The sequence below is a fragment of the Globicephala melas genome, chromosome 20 (assembly GCF_963455315.2).
Source record: "Globicephala melas chromosome 20, mGloMel1.2, whole genome shotgun sequence".
NCBI lineage: Eukaryota > Metazoa > Chordata > Mammalia > Artiodactyla > Delphinidae > Globicephala > Globicephala melas.
Genome location: NC_083333.1, coordinates 14334209 through 14349919, shown reverse-complemented (window position 1 = coordinate 14349919; position 15711 = coordinate 14334209). Strand labels below are relative to the sequence as shown.

General features: G+C 44.8%; 1 long non-coding RNA gene and 1 other non-coding gene across 2 annotated transcripts in view; one reads left to right on the top strand and one right to left on the bottom strand.

Moving 5' to 3' along the window:
- Window positions 1–11765, bottom strand: part of LOC115855811 (uncharacterized) — a 203696-nt gene extending 191931 nt beyond the window's left edge. Inside the window, exon 1 of the long non-coding RNA XR_009560299.1 lies at window positions 11697–11765. This is a non-coding gene — a long non-coding RNA (uncharacterized lncRNA). The remainder of the gene's footprint in view (window positions 1–11696) is intronic.
- LOC132594360 (small nucleolar RNA ZL8) lies at window positions 9469–9548 on the top strand. Its single transcript, XR_009560513.1, has one exon. It is a non-coding gene; the product is annotated as a small nucleolar RNA ZL8 (small nucleolar RNA).
- Window positions 11766–15711: the final 3946 nt, after the last annotated feature.

Below are 15711 nucleotides of genomic sequence, written 5' to 3'. Positions count from 1 at the left end.
GCTTCTTTTGAAAATGTAGAAGATGGGTCCTATCTGAGCTGTAGCGACAGACTGGAGGAGAGCGGTCTTCTGCCCCTGCTGACGGACACAGGCTCTCAAGTTTGCCACAGTCCTCGGCCAGCCCTTGCACCCACTCGAGCAATCCGCCTGGCCCCTGCTCGCACTTAGCTGCCTGTGCAATTGCACTTTTCAACTGCAGGGATTGTCCTGACTCCTTGTAATGTCGGATGCTACTAATAAGTTACTAATGGCGGTTAGAGAATCAGTGCTTACAAGTACTTTACTTTTAAAACTAATCAGAGCAGCACCAAAGTTCTCCTTGGAATAACTTTGTTATTACGCCCAGTCACTTGTATTCCGATATGCTTTTGAAGGGAGCGAGGAAGTTGGACAGTTAAAGCCAGGAGGTAGGGTGGGCACAGGTGTGTTGATAGCATCTGTCTGTGTTGCAACAGGTGTGGGGTTGAGACTGACAGGTATAGAGAGCTGGTCCCATTCCTTGGATGGAGAAAGACATTCTTAACAGCCTCAGAGGGCGGCTGGAGTTGGTTGGTTGGCCTCCCATGAGACAGCACCAGGAGACCAGTGCAGCCAATCGCACCATAAGAATCCAACATCGGAGCCCTAAGAGCTGGAGGAAGGAGGCTGTTGCGTCTCACACAGGGCCAGGTCTGCCCTCAGGTGAGTCCCACACATGGTCTGTCTGACAAGATGTGGTCCAGCTCAGGTGAGGTTAAGAAGGACACAGGGTGAGAGTTGAAAGAGTCAAGTGTCTGCAAATTGAGGTCCTCGGGCCGATAAAGACAGAGCAAGGCCCCTGTCTGGCTGCTAGCAGCCATCGAGTCCCCAGCCCGCCCAGTCTCTCCTGTTCACCTCACTGTCTCTCCTGCTCGGCCAGAGCTCTTTGAGACAAGGGACACACTTCTGTATTTCTCTACAATCATCTGCCACTCGGTCCTGTGAACATGCCTGGCTTCTAGCGAGCGTCAGATCAATGTTAACCTACTTTCCTGGCTTCATTTCCTGTAACTTTAACTCACTAAATTTCAACTAACTTTGACTGCTGGTATAAGAGAGGTCTGCTGCTCCCCTTTGCAGGAAACTCCTTGAAAGAATAGTCTAGACTCACTGGCTCCAACACCTCTTCTCCTTTTCTCTCTTAAACCCACTCCAATTAGGCTTTGCCCCAATCATTCCAACAAAAATGTTCTGGTCAAGGTTATTGCTAAACCCAAAAGGGAACAGAGAAAGTAGGTGGTAGCTGGTAGGGAACACGGGGTCAACAGGAGGCTTTCTCATTAAGATAGAACAAATTACAGTAGGTTTGTCTACTAATGAAAATGATCCAGTAGAAAGCGGGGAGAGTGAGGCTGGAAAGAGAGGGGCCAGCTTGCTGGTGTGATGTCACAGAGTAGTGGGGAAGGGACAGGATGAATGTGCGAGGGCATGACTGGCATGCGTGGGCTCACGGGCAGGTCCTCTATACACACGGGCCGTGTGCTAAGTGCCTACTTTTTCTAGGTATGCACTTGGAAGGCCTAAGGCAAGAAGGCAGAGCATACGGTACGGATGCTAGGGAGTGAGTAGATTTGGTGGTGGGAGCCTGACAAAACCCTCTTCCTATTGCTTTATTTTCCCAGTGAGAGAGGAAGCAAGGTCCTGTCTGAGAGTGTGGATAGGTGAGAAAGTTTGGGAGATTTCGAGGTAAGAGAAGGCGTAAAATAGAATCTTGGAGAGAAGGCGAGTGAGTGGCCAGGGAGATATGATAGGACTGCTGGCGGCCCTAAGCTTGTAGTTATGCATCAAAACAAAAGAGATTCAGCTTCGCTGTGATTGTGGTTTTATCTAGCAGTCATAGTCAGCTGATGGGTGCGGGCACAGAGCAGGGACAGTAACACAAAGTAAAAATGACAAGGTTGTCAAGGGCACATGCAAGGGAGTAAAAATAATGTTCAACCATGGAATTTCAACCAGATGGGAGGGAAGCAGTAACATCCAAAGGGGAAAAGTGGTGGGATCAATGGACTGACCGTCCCTGTGAGACTGAACGATCGCCAGAATCAGATACTATTTAGATGGAGTGGGTTGAAAAACAGGTGGTGGTCAGAGAGAGCTGTATGAAGTAGAGATTATGGAACGTGGCAATGATTGGTCATGACAAGGCCATGAGGGTCACCTGCTAAAGGAGAGTGGAATATAAGCTTGGAGGAGGAGGGGAATTTAAGAACTAAGAGAATTACCGGAAAGTATGTGGAAATCACCAAGAATTAAGATGGGACTGGTGTTGGAGAGAGTGAAATAGCCACCCCGGACACAAAACTGTCAAGAAAAGAGAGGCAAGACCAGAGGAGCTGGCAGAGGAAAGCAGAGCTAAAGGGTCGGGACTGATGTAGCCTGACAGCAGGAGAATAAGACGAGGTCTTAGTGACTGTGGAAGGAAGGCTGGTCTGGAAGCAGACACGAGAAACCAGGAGGCCCAGGGGTTCAAGGGAGAAGGACGGGAGAGACACAGTCATCAGTCAGAGAGCTGCAAAGGGAACTGGCCTCAGCGAGAGCCAGGCTCCCATTAGAGCTAGAAGAATGAGGGGACCCCTCTGACCCAGACAAGATGCTGAGGATATAGAGGATTTTGCTGAGATGAACCTGGAATTCTGGAAGTTACAGGAGACAGTTTCCATGAGTCGGGGAGGGGTGGGAGATACAATCACAATACAACAGCGATGTGGGACCACTTTAGGGATTCCACGAGCCAGAGGTAAGATCTGGGAATCTGGGGCTTTGTATATGGTGGACATGAACAGAGAAAAGGAAGACAGGAGATTAGTGTGAAGGACTGAAGACAGTAGTAGCGGGGCCAAAAGTGTTGAAACCCAGGAAAGTTTGGGTGTCAGGGGTTAACTCTGGATTCTGTCACCGGACAGGAGGAGCTTTGGGGAAGCTAGGTCTTACTCCAGAATCTGAAGCCTCCTCCCCAGGCCCTGTCGATGGTTGATAGGTCTCCTGGGAAGGTGAGATCCTAGATGCCGCACGCATGGGGCTTACTCTCAACTCCCGCTGAGGCAGAAGGTGGCCTTGCCTCATTTTCCTCGTGTGCAAAATGAGGCATAATCATAACTACTTCATGAAGTTGTTATAAAAATAATGAATGTAAAAAGCGTGGCAACATTTAAGAGGCTCTGACGGTTCTCCTTCCTCTCAATCACAGCTCCATCAAACAAAAAGTGCTATGAAATGACGGAAGAGTCACGTTTAGCGAGGACAACGTGGAGATGAGCGGGCCGTGAGCTAGGTGCCTACTTTTTCTAGGTATGCACTCGGAAGGCCTAACAGCTGGCTCCATCCACAGCCTCCTGGTCTCCAAACGGAAGCTAATCAAAGTGCCCAGGGCTCTGTAATCGGTCTCTGTAGGACTGGTCTAAGAAACCACACTTTTTAAGTGACATAAATTCCAACTGGTGGCTCACTAAATCCTGTTGATTGCTTGGGAAGGCAGCGAGGGGCTGGAGCCTGGCTGATGGCTCTGTAATGATTGTGGCTTTTAGCCAAGTTATTAAGTGGCTGGAGAAAGGAGGTTGGATGGCAGAGGTCCGCATTCCCTCTCTACCCTCTCCTTCCCTGACATTTCAGCTTAAGTCACAGCATTTCCCAAAAGGGTATTAGCTCTTGCGGACAAAGGGCCCGACTGCATTAAGCAAGACAGTCTTTAGTGCACGGATCAAATTTTCACGTGCGGCGAGGGGTGCCTGGGCTCGTACTCAGAGCAGCTTACCCCTCACTTAGAAATGTGAGAGGAGCCTGTGTGGCTTGGCCATTTTGAGTAAAAGCAAAGAAGTCACCTTCAGAAAGGACTCACTGGATCTTTGGCCTCCAGGAGCAGGAAAATTAAGATGTACAAACTGCTGCACCCAGAAAGTCCCTCTTTCTGGGTCAGGAGGAAATCAATTTATCCATGGGATTTCCCCCGGGACAGAGCCAGCTTCTGTCTACTTAGCATTGATAAAATCCATACATCCATCGGAAAATAAACAAAGGGACCAATATCTCTGGGTATGAACTAAAGGCTAGGACGGCCTTGGACATTTTCACGCACAGTCTATCAGGTTTGGTCTCTGCGTGAGTCTATGACACTAGAACAGTCTCACGCTTCTGCTCCTGATAGACTCCACGAGCTTATTATCTTGTCTCATCAGAGCTTTCCGGTTTATCTGAACAAAGGAAGACACGTCCAGCTCCTCTCTGATATCTAGACGTCGAGCTATAAAGCATCTTGCCCATTGGGTCTCCTCTTGGGGAGTGAGCTCTGTACTGCAGGAAGATTCCTCCTTTGCTGAGTGTATGTGGGAAAAAGATGAAAGTGGCACCAAGGAACGTGGATGGGACCCTGCCTGTCTGGGAGAGGGAAGCAAGGGCCCAAGCACAAAGGGGGACCCTTCTCCAAGCCCCTGCCTATTTGTCCCAGTTGGAAGACTCTTGACCTTCAAAGGCAGAGTGGTCCCTTGTAGATAAATCCCAACTCCTCCCTTCTTATGCTGAGTCCAGCCCTTGGGGACAACTTCACAGGCCCGGAGGACAGACTGGAAGGGAAGTGATACATACGCAGGAAAATTCAGACGGAATAAGATGGAAAAGAGTTGGGACGGAATGGCAGGTGGGCCTTGGTGATAAAGACTTAGTTATTTCAACTTCGCACTCTGCCCTTCTGCTTCCTTTCTGCAGGATTCTCAGTGATTTATAGCCTCACAAGGCTCCAGGAGTTAAGGGTACCGGGGACAAAAATCCAGAAGGATTAAGTCACTGAGCCCAAAAGCTATGAGAGGACAAAAAACCTTTTAGGACAGAAGCACTGAGCAGTGGATGTCTGCTGCTGAGCAAATGCCCACCCAACTTTCTCTCATGGCAGGCGGCCTAATTTCAGAGGCAGCCTTTCCGTTCCTACAAGAGAATTAGGATTAGTAGAACAAAGACTTCCAGGGTGACCACCTGCTGACAGGAGAGAGCCTTCCAGCTGGCAGAGGAGGGATAGGGGCTGGAGGGCGTGGCAGAGCTGTGTCCTATCCGGAAGGGTTGGAGCCAAAGCCCAGAGCAGGCTGAGTCTCCGTGTGCATGGTGCCACCACGCCAGCTCAGCCTGGACTCGACCAGCCTGAGCGCCTTGTCACCAGGAACGCAGTGGCGATGGTGTGGCTTACAGGTGCAGAGCTCGCCCTGCACCTGCTAGCCCAGTCCAAGCAGAGGGGAAAACCAGTAAAGGCCAGGAAAGGAGGTTCAGTGGGGAGGCAAAGGGAGAGGTCTGCGCCCTTCATTTCTATATTTTCTGTATTTGCGGCACTTAGCGCACAGCTGGCCTAATCAGATGGATTAATCCCTAGCTCTGATGCTCTCTCTGTGTGTGAACCTGGATTAAGCCTTTGCATATCTGAGACTCAGTTTTCCCGCCTATGCAATGGGGTGGATATTTTGTGTGTGTGTGGTAAAATGCACACGGCATAATTTCGCCATTTTAACCATTTTAAAGTATACATACAGTTCAGTGGCATTTAGGATACTCACAGTACTGAACAATTATCCGCACTGTCCAGAAACCCCACTCATTAAGCCGTCACGCCCCATTCTCCCCTCCCCCAAGTCCCTGCAGCCTCTACGCTGCCTCCTCTCTGCAGAGATTTGCCTATTCCCGATATTTCATGCAGATTGAGTCATCCGTTACGTGGCCATTCGTGCCTGGCTTCTTTCACTTAGCAGGATGTTTTCTGTTCATTGGTGCCCTTTATCATATCCTTTATAATAAACTGGTGAATGTAAATAAGTGTCTCCCTGAGTTCTGTTATCCATTCTAGCAAATTATCAAAACTGAGGAGAGGGTCGTGGGAACCTCTGATTTATACATGGTTGATCAGAAGTACGAGTGACCACCTGGGACCTGCAATTGGTGTCTGACATGGGGGACGGTCTTGTGGGACTGGGTCCTTACAGAGTCAGTGCTGAGTCTGGGTAGCTGGTGTCAGAACTGTTTAATGGTAGGGGAGAACCCAGCCATTTGGTGGCAGAACTATTCTGTGGGTAGAGAAAGGGTTTTCCTTTTAAGTAGTATATCCCACGATAAAAAATATTGTGGACGAGGGCTCAGCAATAAAGAGAACAAACTGCTAATATACGCAATTACATGGGTGAGCAAAAGAAGCCAGACACAGAGGGATGGGCAGTGCAGGATTACAATGGACGGTTGCATTTATGTGAAACTCTAGACCCAGTAACACGGATCTCTGGTGACAGAAATCAGAGCGGTGATGGCTGTGAGGCACGGATTGACTGAGTGGGACACAAAGAACTCGCTGGCATGAAGGAGATATTCTCTGTCTTGCTGGGGTGTGAGTTACATGAGTGGATACAGTTGTCAAAACCCATCAGAGTATGAGGCTAAGATCTGTGCATTCACTGTTGGTAAATTTTATCTGAGTGAAAAATAAAATGCAATGAAAAAGAAAGAATTGTGAAGAAGCATCTGATGGGGAAATATTTGACATTTCCTGGAGGAAATGTCACATTTCTCGTTGGTTCCAAAGGATGAAGGAAGCAGAGACACTGTCAAAAGTTCTCCTGCCTGTCTGCAGAGTTTGCTTCCACCTGTGTCCACATTAGGCTATCAGACCTCTGGAGGTTTAACCATCGCTGTCCGTGAAAGCAGGCCCTGGGAACCATCTTCCACTCATTCGCAGAAACTGCAGAGGCTTGTGCAAATCTGGTTCACAGGACATCAACCAGTTTCTGAAACACATCCACAAGCACCACTACGGAATGATGGCAGATGGCGTTCTGCTGACAAAAGTGCAAGACGTCAAGAAAGAAACGGACAAATCTTACATCATCCATCTAAAAAGGTGTGAAGTAAATAAATGAACACCGATAACATCAATGGGAGCAAAACTGAAGTAGACATGCACTGATTTCACATAAACTCCCCAGCAGCAGAAAAGTGAGATTAGAAAGAGCATCATCTAAAAGCCAGCACAGGGGCTTCCCTGGTGGCGCGCAGAGGTTAAGAATCCGCCTGACAATGCAGGGGACATGGGTTCGAGCCCTGGTCCGGAAAGATCCCACATGCGCAGAGCAACGACTGAGCCCGCGCTCTAGAGCCCGCGAGCCACAACTACTGAGCCCATGTGCCACAACTACTGAAGCCTGAGCGCCTGGAGCCCGTGCTCCACAACAAGAGAAGCCGCCGCAATGAGCAGCCCTTGGCAGCTAGAGAAGCCCACGCACAGCCACGGAAGATCCAATGCAGCCAATAAATAAATAAATAAATAAAATAAATCTATTTTTAAAAAAAGAAAAAAATTTACATAAATAAATAAATAAAAGCCAGTGCAAACACACCACCGTATCCGCACATCACACCTCAAGCCTCGCACCGGGGCTGTGCAGGGAGTGGTGATGCCGCATCCCTATTCTGTGACGGCTCTGAAGCGGCCCAGGAAGAGGCTGAAACAAACACCAGCTGCTCAGGCTCTGCCCCCTACCCCTCCTGTCCTCATCCCTGTGCTTTGCTCAAAAGCAGGCATCGAGGTAACGATATCATGACCCTGTCTGTGAGAAAGGCTCCAATGGAAGTTATTCTTACTTTAAAAAAAGACACTTAAATAAAAACTCAAAAGTGAATTTTTTCATAGGAAACCTACTGGACTGGAGAGCTTGCTGGCTGCAAAGGCCAGAGCAGAGCCTCTGAAAACAGACCACAGGGGTGGAGGCCGGACCTGAGCCAGAATCCCAGCCTCCTGGAGACCACCTCCACTCTGTTCCCTGTAGGCGTCTTCATTACATTCCAAGATGGAGCTAACATTTACTTAATCCTGAACTATCTACACAGTTATATAAGTAGCTGGTGCTCATAAAATATGATCTCTACTTCCAGGGCTGACTGAAAACATATATATTAGAGGAATTTCCAAGAATCCAGGCAACTTGAGCACAAACATATAATTGTAAATCTCCCTCTGCATCCCATCCCTGGCCTCCCAAATCACAGTCACAAGTATCAAAGAAATACCAAAGTATAGGGAAATTACACCTGGAAGGTGAGAAAGAATGTCGCCCACACACCATTCACGCCGTAAGTTGTAGGCATGGAGCGCTGTGTTGTATGTTGTAAATGTTCCAATACTCCTGCCCTATGTAGAGAAAGCCTGTCCCGCACAGATACACCTTTGAACGGATATTCTCTTCCTGGGATCCGCTAACAGACAGTGATTTTGACACCCTTTCATCCACTGGGAGCTCCCAGACAAGCAGCACACGCATGTACACACACAGTCTCTAATAATTTTTTACTGTCTCACTTTCAAAAATACATGAAAAGAATTGAAAGCAAGGACTCAAACAGATATAGGTACACCCATGTTCACAACAGCGTCACTCACAGAAGGAAAACATGGAAGCGACCCAGGTGTCCATCAGCGGATGAACGGATAAACAAAATGTGGTATAGACAGGCAATGGGTTATTACTCAGCCTTTACGAGGTATAACATTCTGACACCTGCTACAACATGGACGAACCTTAAAGTCATTATGTTAAGTGAAATAAGCCAGACACAAGAGGACAAACATTGTATGATTCCACTCACCTGAAGTACTTAGAATAGTTAAATTCATCAAAAGACAAAGTCAAATAATGGTTACCAGGGGCTGGGGGAGGGGGAAATAGGGAGTTACGGTTTAATAGGTACGTAATTTCAGTCTGGGATGATGGAAAAGTTCTGGAGATGGATAGTAGGGATGGTCGCCCAACAATGGAAATTTACTTAATTCCGCTGAATTGTATACTGAAAAAAAAATAGTTAAAATGGTAAATCCTACATTAAGTATATTTTGCCACCTTAAAAAGACATGGCCAGCAAAGGACAAGCAGACACTTGAGAAAGGCCTCTGAAAGAAAAAGAGCAAAACAAATAAATATAAGTAAGAAACCTGGATGATTCAGACACGACTAAAGGAGTAGAAGAAAAATCTGTAAATAGACTTTGGTGGAGTGAAAGGAGATACCGCCCCTATACACTGCGTATTACAAAAATAACAGCACACTACCCAAATGGTCATTTCAAAAACAAAGAGAAAACTTTTGAAAATCAAAACATTTGATAACAAAAATTCAATAATAGAATATAAAGTTGGGGAAACAGTCCAGAAATGGACCAAAAGATCAAGAGGTAGAAAAGAGTGGAGGAAGGAAAAGAGGTTTTTTTTCAGAAATTACAATATCAAAATAGTTGGGCTTTCAAACCACAGGGGAAATAAAGAAAAGGAAATCATCAAAGGAAATAATAGGAAAGCACTTTTCAGAACTGAAAGCCAATAAGTATCCAGATTGAAGGGGCCCATAAAACACCCTGCAAGATGAATAACAAAAAGTCAAATAAGGCACACTGTTTTGAAATTTCAGAACCCCAGGGATAAAGAAAGGGTTCTAAAAATACCCAGAGGTAATGAGGACCTGGTTGGAATAGAGTTTCTGAGCGCTTCTCTGAGGATCTTTGAAACCACCTGATCTACTCTTATGCTTCTTTCCACCCTGTGTGGCAACTCCCCTGCCCACCCAGACTTGTTTTTTTAAAAGTAAAATTGGTATATAACTACACTAAAAAATAAATTAAAAAATAAAAATACCCAGAAAGGAAAAAATAATGGGTTATATGCTAAGGAAAAGAAATCAGAAACACAACAAGCCTCTTATAAGCAACATCAGACACTGGAATATAATGGAGCAAAACCTTCAGAATTCTGGGGGAAAACTTACCGCCAGAACTTACTGCCTGGAATTTTATACCCATCTAAATCATAAATTGAATATGAGAAACAATACAGATGTTTTAAGACGTATATAAGGACGCAAAACTTTTCCTTGCCTTTCAGTCTTTCTTAGGAATCTACCAAGAATAAAAGGAAAGCTCTGAACATAACACAGGAAGTGAAGGAGTCCTAGGATAACAGCTGTGCTTTACAGTCTAATGCAGGCTCACATTCTGCAAGAAGACTTTTATGTCCCCATTTTTCTTGACAGCTAAGCAGCAGCCACTTGCATTATCTCATCTAATCTTCTCAATGAATCCTGAAAAGAAGACATGATTTTTCAATCCACGTGGTTTAAAGGGTATATAGGCTGTAAGTCAGGAGAAGGAACAAGTTTTAAGACGAAGATAAGAACTTCTTTTTGAGATACACTCACACCAATATTCATAGCAGCACTATTCACAGTAGCCAAGACACGGAAGCAACCTAAGTATCCATTGACAGATGAATGGATAAAGAAGATGTAAGACATATATATACAACCCTCAGCCATAAAAAAAGAATGAAATAATACCATTTGCAGCAATGTGGATGGACACAGAGATTATCATACTAAGTGAAGTCAGTCAGGCAGGGAAAAGCAAATATCATATGATATCACTTATATGTGGAATCTAAAAAATAGTACAAATAAACTTATTTACAAAACAGAAACAGAGTCACAGGCATAGAAAACAAACTTACGGTTACCAAAGGGAAATGTGGGGGAGGGGTAAATTGGGAGTATGGGATTAACAGATGCACACTCCTATATATAAAATAGATAGACAACAAGGATTTACTGTACAGCACAGGGAACTATATTCAATATCTTGTAATAAACCATAATGAAAAATAATAGAAAAAAGAATACAGACATATACATATATATGTATAACCAAATCATTTTGCTGTATACCTGAAACTAACACAATATTGTAAATCAACTATGCTTCAATTTTTAAAAATAAATTTAAAAAATAATAATTTTAAAAAAGAACTTCTTTTTGATACATTGAACTTGACAACAATTGGATATATGTATCTGAAGCTTAGGACAGAAGTCTGGGCTGGAGACATGAATTTTAGGAGGAAAATGAAGGTATGAGAGGGGATGAAAAAAACCTACGGAAATCAACATAATTTTAAAACAAAGAGTTGAAAATTGTAAGAGAAATGATAATGAATCAGAGAACAGATCAAAGCTAATAGAATAAAAACAGTAATCAAAGATGTATCAGGGCTTCCCTGGTGGCGCAGTGGTTGAGAGTCTGCCTGCCGATGCAGGGGACACGGGTTCGTGCCCCGGTCTGGGAAGATCCCACATGCCGCGGAGCGGCTGGGCCCGTGAGCCGTGGCCGCTGAGCCTGCACGTCCGGAGCCTGTGCTCCGCAACGGGAGAGGCCACAACAGTGAGAGGCCCGCGTACCGCAAAAAAAAAAAAAAGATGTATCAGAAGAAAGAATCCATGACTCATAGAAATACCAAAAGCTAGCAATGAAAAGGTTTTCTCCATGTAGCTGGAAAAATTAATGAAAAGAAACCAAGATCAAGAGTTGTCCTAGTTAAATGTGTTACATGAAAGAGAGAAAAGGAGAAGAAAGAGGAGGAGGAAGGCAAGTTTCCAGAGACCAAATGTTGGTTATCTTTTAAGGGAATCAACCTCCCTACTAGTCTCATGCTTTCAGTGAAGAGGAACTTCTGTGAGGATAACACTCCTAGCTTTTGTCTCCACCTCTACTAATTTCTTCGCCTAAGAGTAGTGCTTTATCTGATATTTGCTTCTGAAAGAGGGAACTGAGCTTGCCTGGCTCAGCTCCTACTCCTGTCTGGTCAAATTCATAAGCTATAAAAAGTATGCATCGTGTCTCCTTACCTGCCAGGTGGTAGGAGTCCAACCTCAGGTGGAGATGTGCAGGTGAACTGTGACTCTGCCCGTGATTCTGTCAAAATCAAGAGGAGAGACTATAAGTGCCTTTGGCCACAGATCTAAAACCACTTTCTCCAATCAGCTTTAAGAAATGCAACTGACATTTCGATCTTCCTTTCCCTACCTCCTGTGTTCTCAAGTTAATCCCCAAATTTGTAACCCAAGTTAGTCCTAATTTGGGAGGGAAAGAGGAAATAACCTAAAATACCAATGGTTACCCACGAAAGATTACCCATAACATTAAGTATGAGAAAACAATGACAAAGTTCGCAAACTGCTAGTTCTTAGGCAAAATATAATGTTGGTAAATGTTCTGTTTGGTGATTTTAGTTGGCATATACAACGTTTTATATGGTCATGTAATTAGGCAGGCATAAGACGTGATTATAACACGTCTTCCTCCAAGGCTGCCTCACATTCAGGTGTCCTGCATAACCTCTGTAGAGGTTGAGTTTGCTACCCCTGCAATAAAGCAGTGATGACAGAATCTGAAGTTAAATAGAATAGCTGTAGATCTCTAAGTACCTATATGGCTAGACCTGCAAGCCAAATGCTGACTGAAAAAGCAAGCTGCAGAATAATGCATACAGTAGGGTATCATTTACGTATGTTTAAACACAACATATTTCCTGAATTGCTGTTATGATTCATATGAAAGGTTTTCTTTTTTCTTCTCTCTCTAGAACTTTCTAGAATCTTTTCTATACACTCATGTTCTGCATTTCATGATGGTGTGTTTATGAACATGAGAGACAAAGACACTGACCTCACTGAGCTTACACTCCAATAGGTAATAAATTACAAACAGATGAATGCACATGTCATATGACAGGACTTTGTAACTTATAAAGAATAAATAAACCAGGGCAAGGGTTTCCTCCTCTTCTGGTGGTTTGTGTAGGGCAGAACCATCATATAGGGGAGGAGGGGTACACTGCTGAGTGGAATTGGACAAAACTTTCAAACTGCCTTTCCAAATGGCCATACCGATTTATAATCCCAACGGTAGGATAATCTTCCCCTCCCCACCCACCCCGTTTGATAGAAACCCGTTGTATCCATTTTCATTTCCTCGATTAAGTTGTGATTGGCCTCTTGATATTGTTTTCCTGTTGGTTTGTACAGCTGATTCGTGTTTCTCCTCCACAGACCCAATTTCTGGTTCCAAGTTCATCAGTGCTCCGACCACAGACCCCTTACTGGAAAGTGTCCGTGAAGCACTCCTCATGCTTGATGCAATCACCCAGGCTGTATTTCCATGCCTGCTCTGGGCCTCAGCAGGTGTCACCACTGATATCTTACCTAAGCCTCACCACATGCCGAAAGTTAAGTGGTAAGTATCTTCATTGCCCAGATAAGCAAACAGACTCCAAGATGATGAATTACTTATTTCAAGGTGCCACAGCAAGTAATTGCAGAAGTCAGGATTCAAAACCATGTTTTTTTCATCTCTAAAGCTTGTGTTCATCTCCCTTAAATACTCTCATTGTCAGCCTTTGGGAGCAAAAGCTATTCTGCTACAGCACTGGCTATTTCAAAGTTCAACCTAATTTAGATTGGCACTTGGTGTAGTTCACATAAATAAAGCCTTTGCAGTTGTCAACAGATCTTCTCAGATCATTTCCTACCTCAATCCATTGCTAAAGCTGTTTGGTTCCTGAAAACCTTCCATCCAGGTTCTAGGACCACCCTCTGAATTCTAGGTCTTCAGTTGCTCTCCATACTAGTTGACAGTAGCCCAGAATATTTCCATAAAATTTCCTTCAATTGTCACTTCTTTTAAACGCTATAAAACCAGGAAAGATGTCTAGGAGGGGTTTTTCTAGCTTCCAACATCATTTTCTTCTACACAAACATTTACATAAACATCAAAATGTCTGAAACCAAATTACATGTCAGCTACTTAGGTCCCAGACAAACGGTGATTACTTTTAAATCATGCAAAATTTAAGATCACAGAGTTCTACAACACTGAGGTCAGAAGGAATCACAGCATCCACCCAGCCCAAGGATGGCCAATAGAATGCATAACTGGAAGTGATGGCGAGAAAGCTGGAGTCCCATCTGGGCTCTGCAGGAAGGAGTGCTGTGATCCATTAGCAATGTCTGCCCTGGACAGCTACAGGAGTTCCAGGCTTTCCGGGCAGCTGTTGGGAAATGCTGATCCAAAATGAACACTAGGGCTTCCCTGGTGGTGCAGTGGTTGAGAATCTGCCTGCCAATGCAGGGGACAAGGGTTCGAGCCCTGGTCTGGGAAGATCCCACATGCCGCGGAGCAACTGAGCCCATGAGCCACAACTACTGAGCCTGCGCGTCTGGAGCCTGTGCTCCACAGCAAGAGAGGCCGTGATAGTGAGAGAGAGGCCCGTGCACTGCGATGAAGAGTGGCCCCCGCTCGCTGCAACTAGAGAAAGCCCTCGCACAGAAACGAAGACCCAACACAGCAAAAATAAATAAATAAATTTATTTTTTTAAAAAAATGAACACTAAAACATCACCGAGCTCAACCAGTTAAATATGATTTGTCCCACTCCCACCAAAGCAGACAGCACCTTGACACGAAAATTTTAAAAGCCCAGCTCTACTGAAACCTCTTACAACTTTCTCAGGCAGTCGCAGTGAACTTAAAATCTCAATCTAAATATCCCATGATACAGTGCCTTTTTCTCAGAAGAAGAAATTTATTTTATTATATACACGTTAAAGTGGACTACAGAAACCCAAAGAGGAAACAAGAACACACAAACAATTTTGCAGTGATTCTGCTTTGCCTTGTTGAAGTAAGTTCATAAATACAATTTTTATTAGTACAAAAAAAAAAAATCAGTTGCTTTTAACTTCTTCCACCTCCCCAGGCAAGTAAATACTGAAAAAAAATTGTAAGGAATATTGGCTTGGAGGAGGGCCACTCAGGCCTGGGGTGTCCACACATCACCATGTGGCCCTACTGTCAGACGTGTGAAAAGGAGTATGTGTATTGTATATCTGTTTTCTCTAACCTTGTCCGAGGCATGCATTTTACGGAGGAAGAATCTGAAGCCCAGATAGACTAAGCCGTTTGTCTATACACACACAGCTAGTTAACGGCAGAACGAGGCTAAGACTCCACTTCTCCTGCTTGCTCGTTTAGCACTGTTAGCCTACACAGCCCCACGTGTAAATGACTCCCAGGCCGCCTACTTAGTCACCCATCACTCACCAAATACAAGGGTAGGAGGCACGGAATTGAAGCAGTACAACCTTGGGCAGCATCAAGATGCTCACAGCCGGATGGGAGGCTGGACCTGCAAACCGAGAGCTGCAGAGGACTCTCTGCCTTCCTGAGGAAGGCATTTGGAGAGCTCTGAGAATCCCCAAACTCGCCCGTACCATTGCTTTTAAACCTCTTCACTACCCCTGCCAGGAGTGACCATCAACTTCCTTTCTGAAGCTTTTTGTTTTTTTTAACAAAGAAGCATCTTTAACACTTCATGATCGTTACTACGCACAAAGCAACGGAGAACCAAAACCAATCCGAGCTCTCTCCTGCCTTGTCGTCTTTGCCCTTGATGTGCCCTCCAGCAGGATGGTCCCCTCCCCCCATCTTCACATGGCGGCTCCTCTCTTCACTGCAAATCTCCCTCCTTCCTCTTTTTTTAAATTGTGGTAAAATATATGTAATACAAAACTTGCCATTTTTAAGTGTACAAATCAGTGGCATGAAGTACATTCGCAGTGTTGTGTGACCTCCACCGCTGCCTCTTTCCACAACTTTTTCATCACCCCAAACAGAAACTCTGTACCCACCAAGAAATGACTTCCCCCTTCCCCCTTCCTCCAGCCCCTGGTAATCTCTAGTCCACTCCCTGTCTCTACGAATTTGCCTTTTCTAAGTATTCATATAAATGGAATCATGCAATATTTACCCTTTTGTGTTGGCTTATTCATAATGTTTTTAAGATTCATCCACATCGTAGCATGT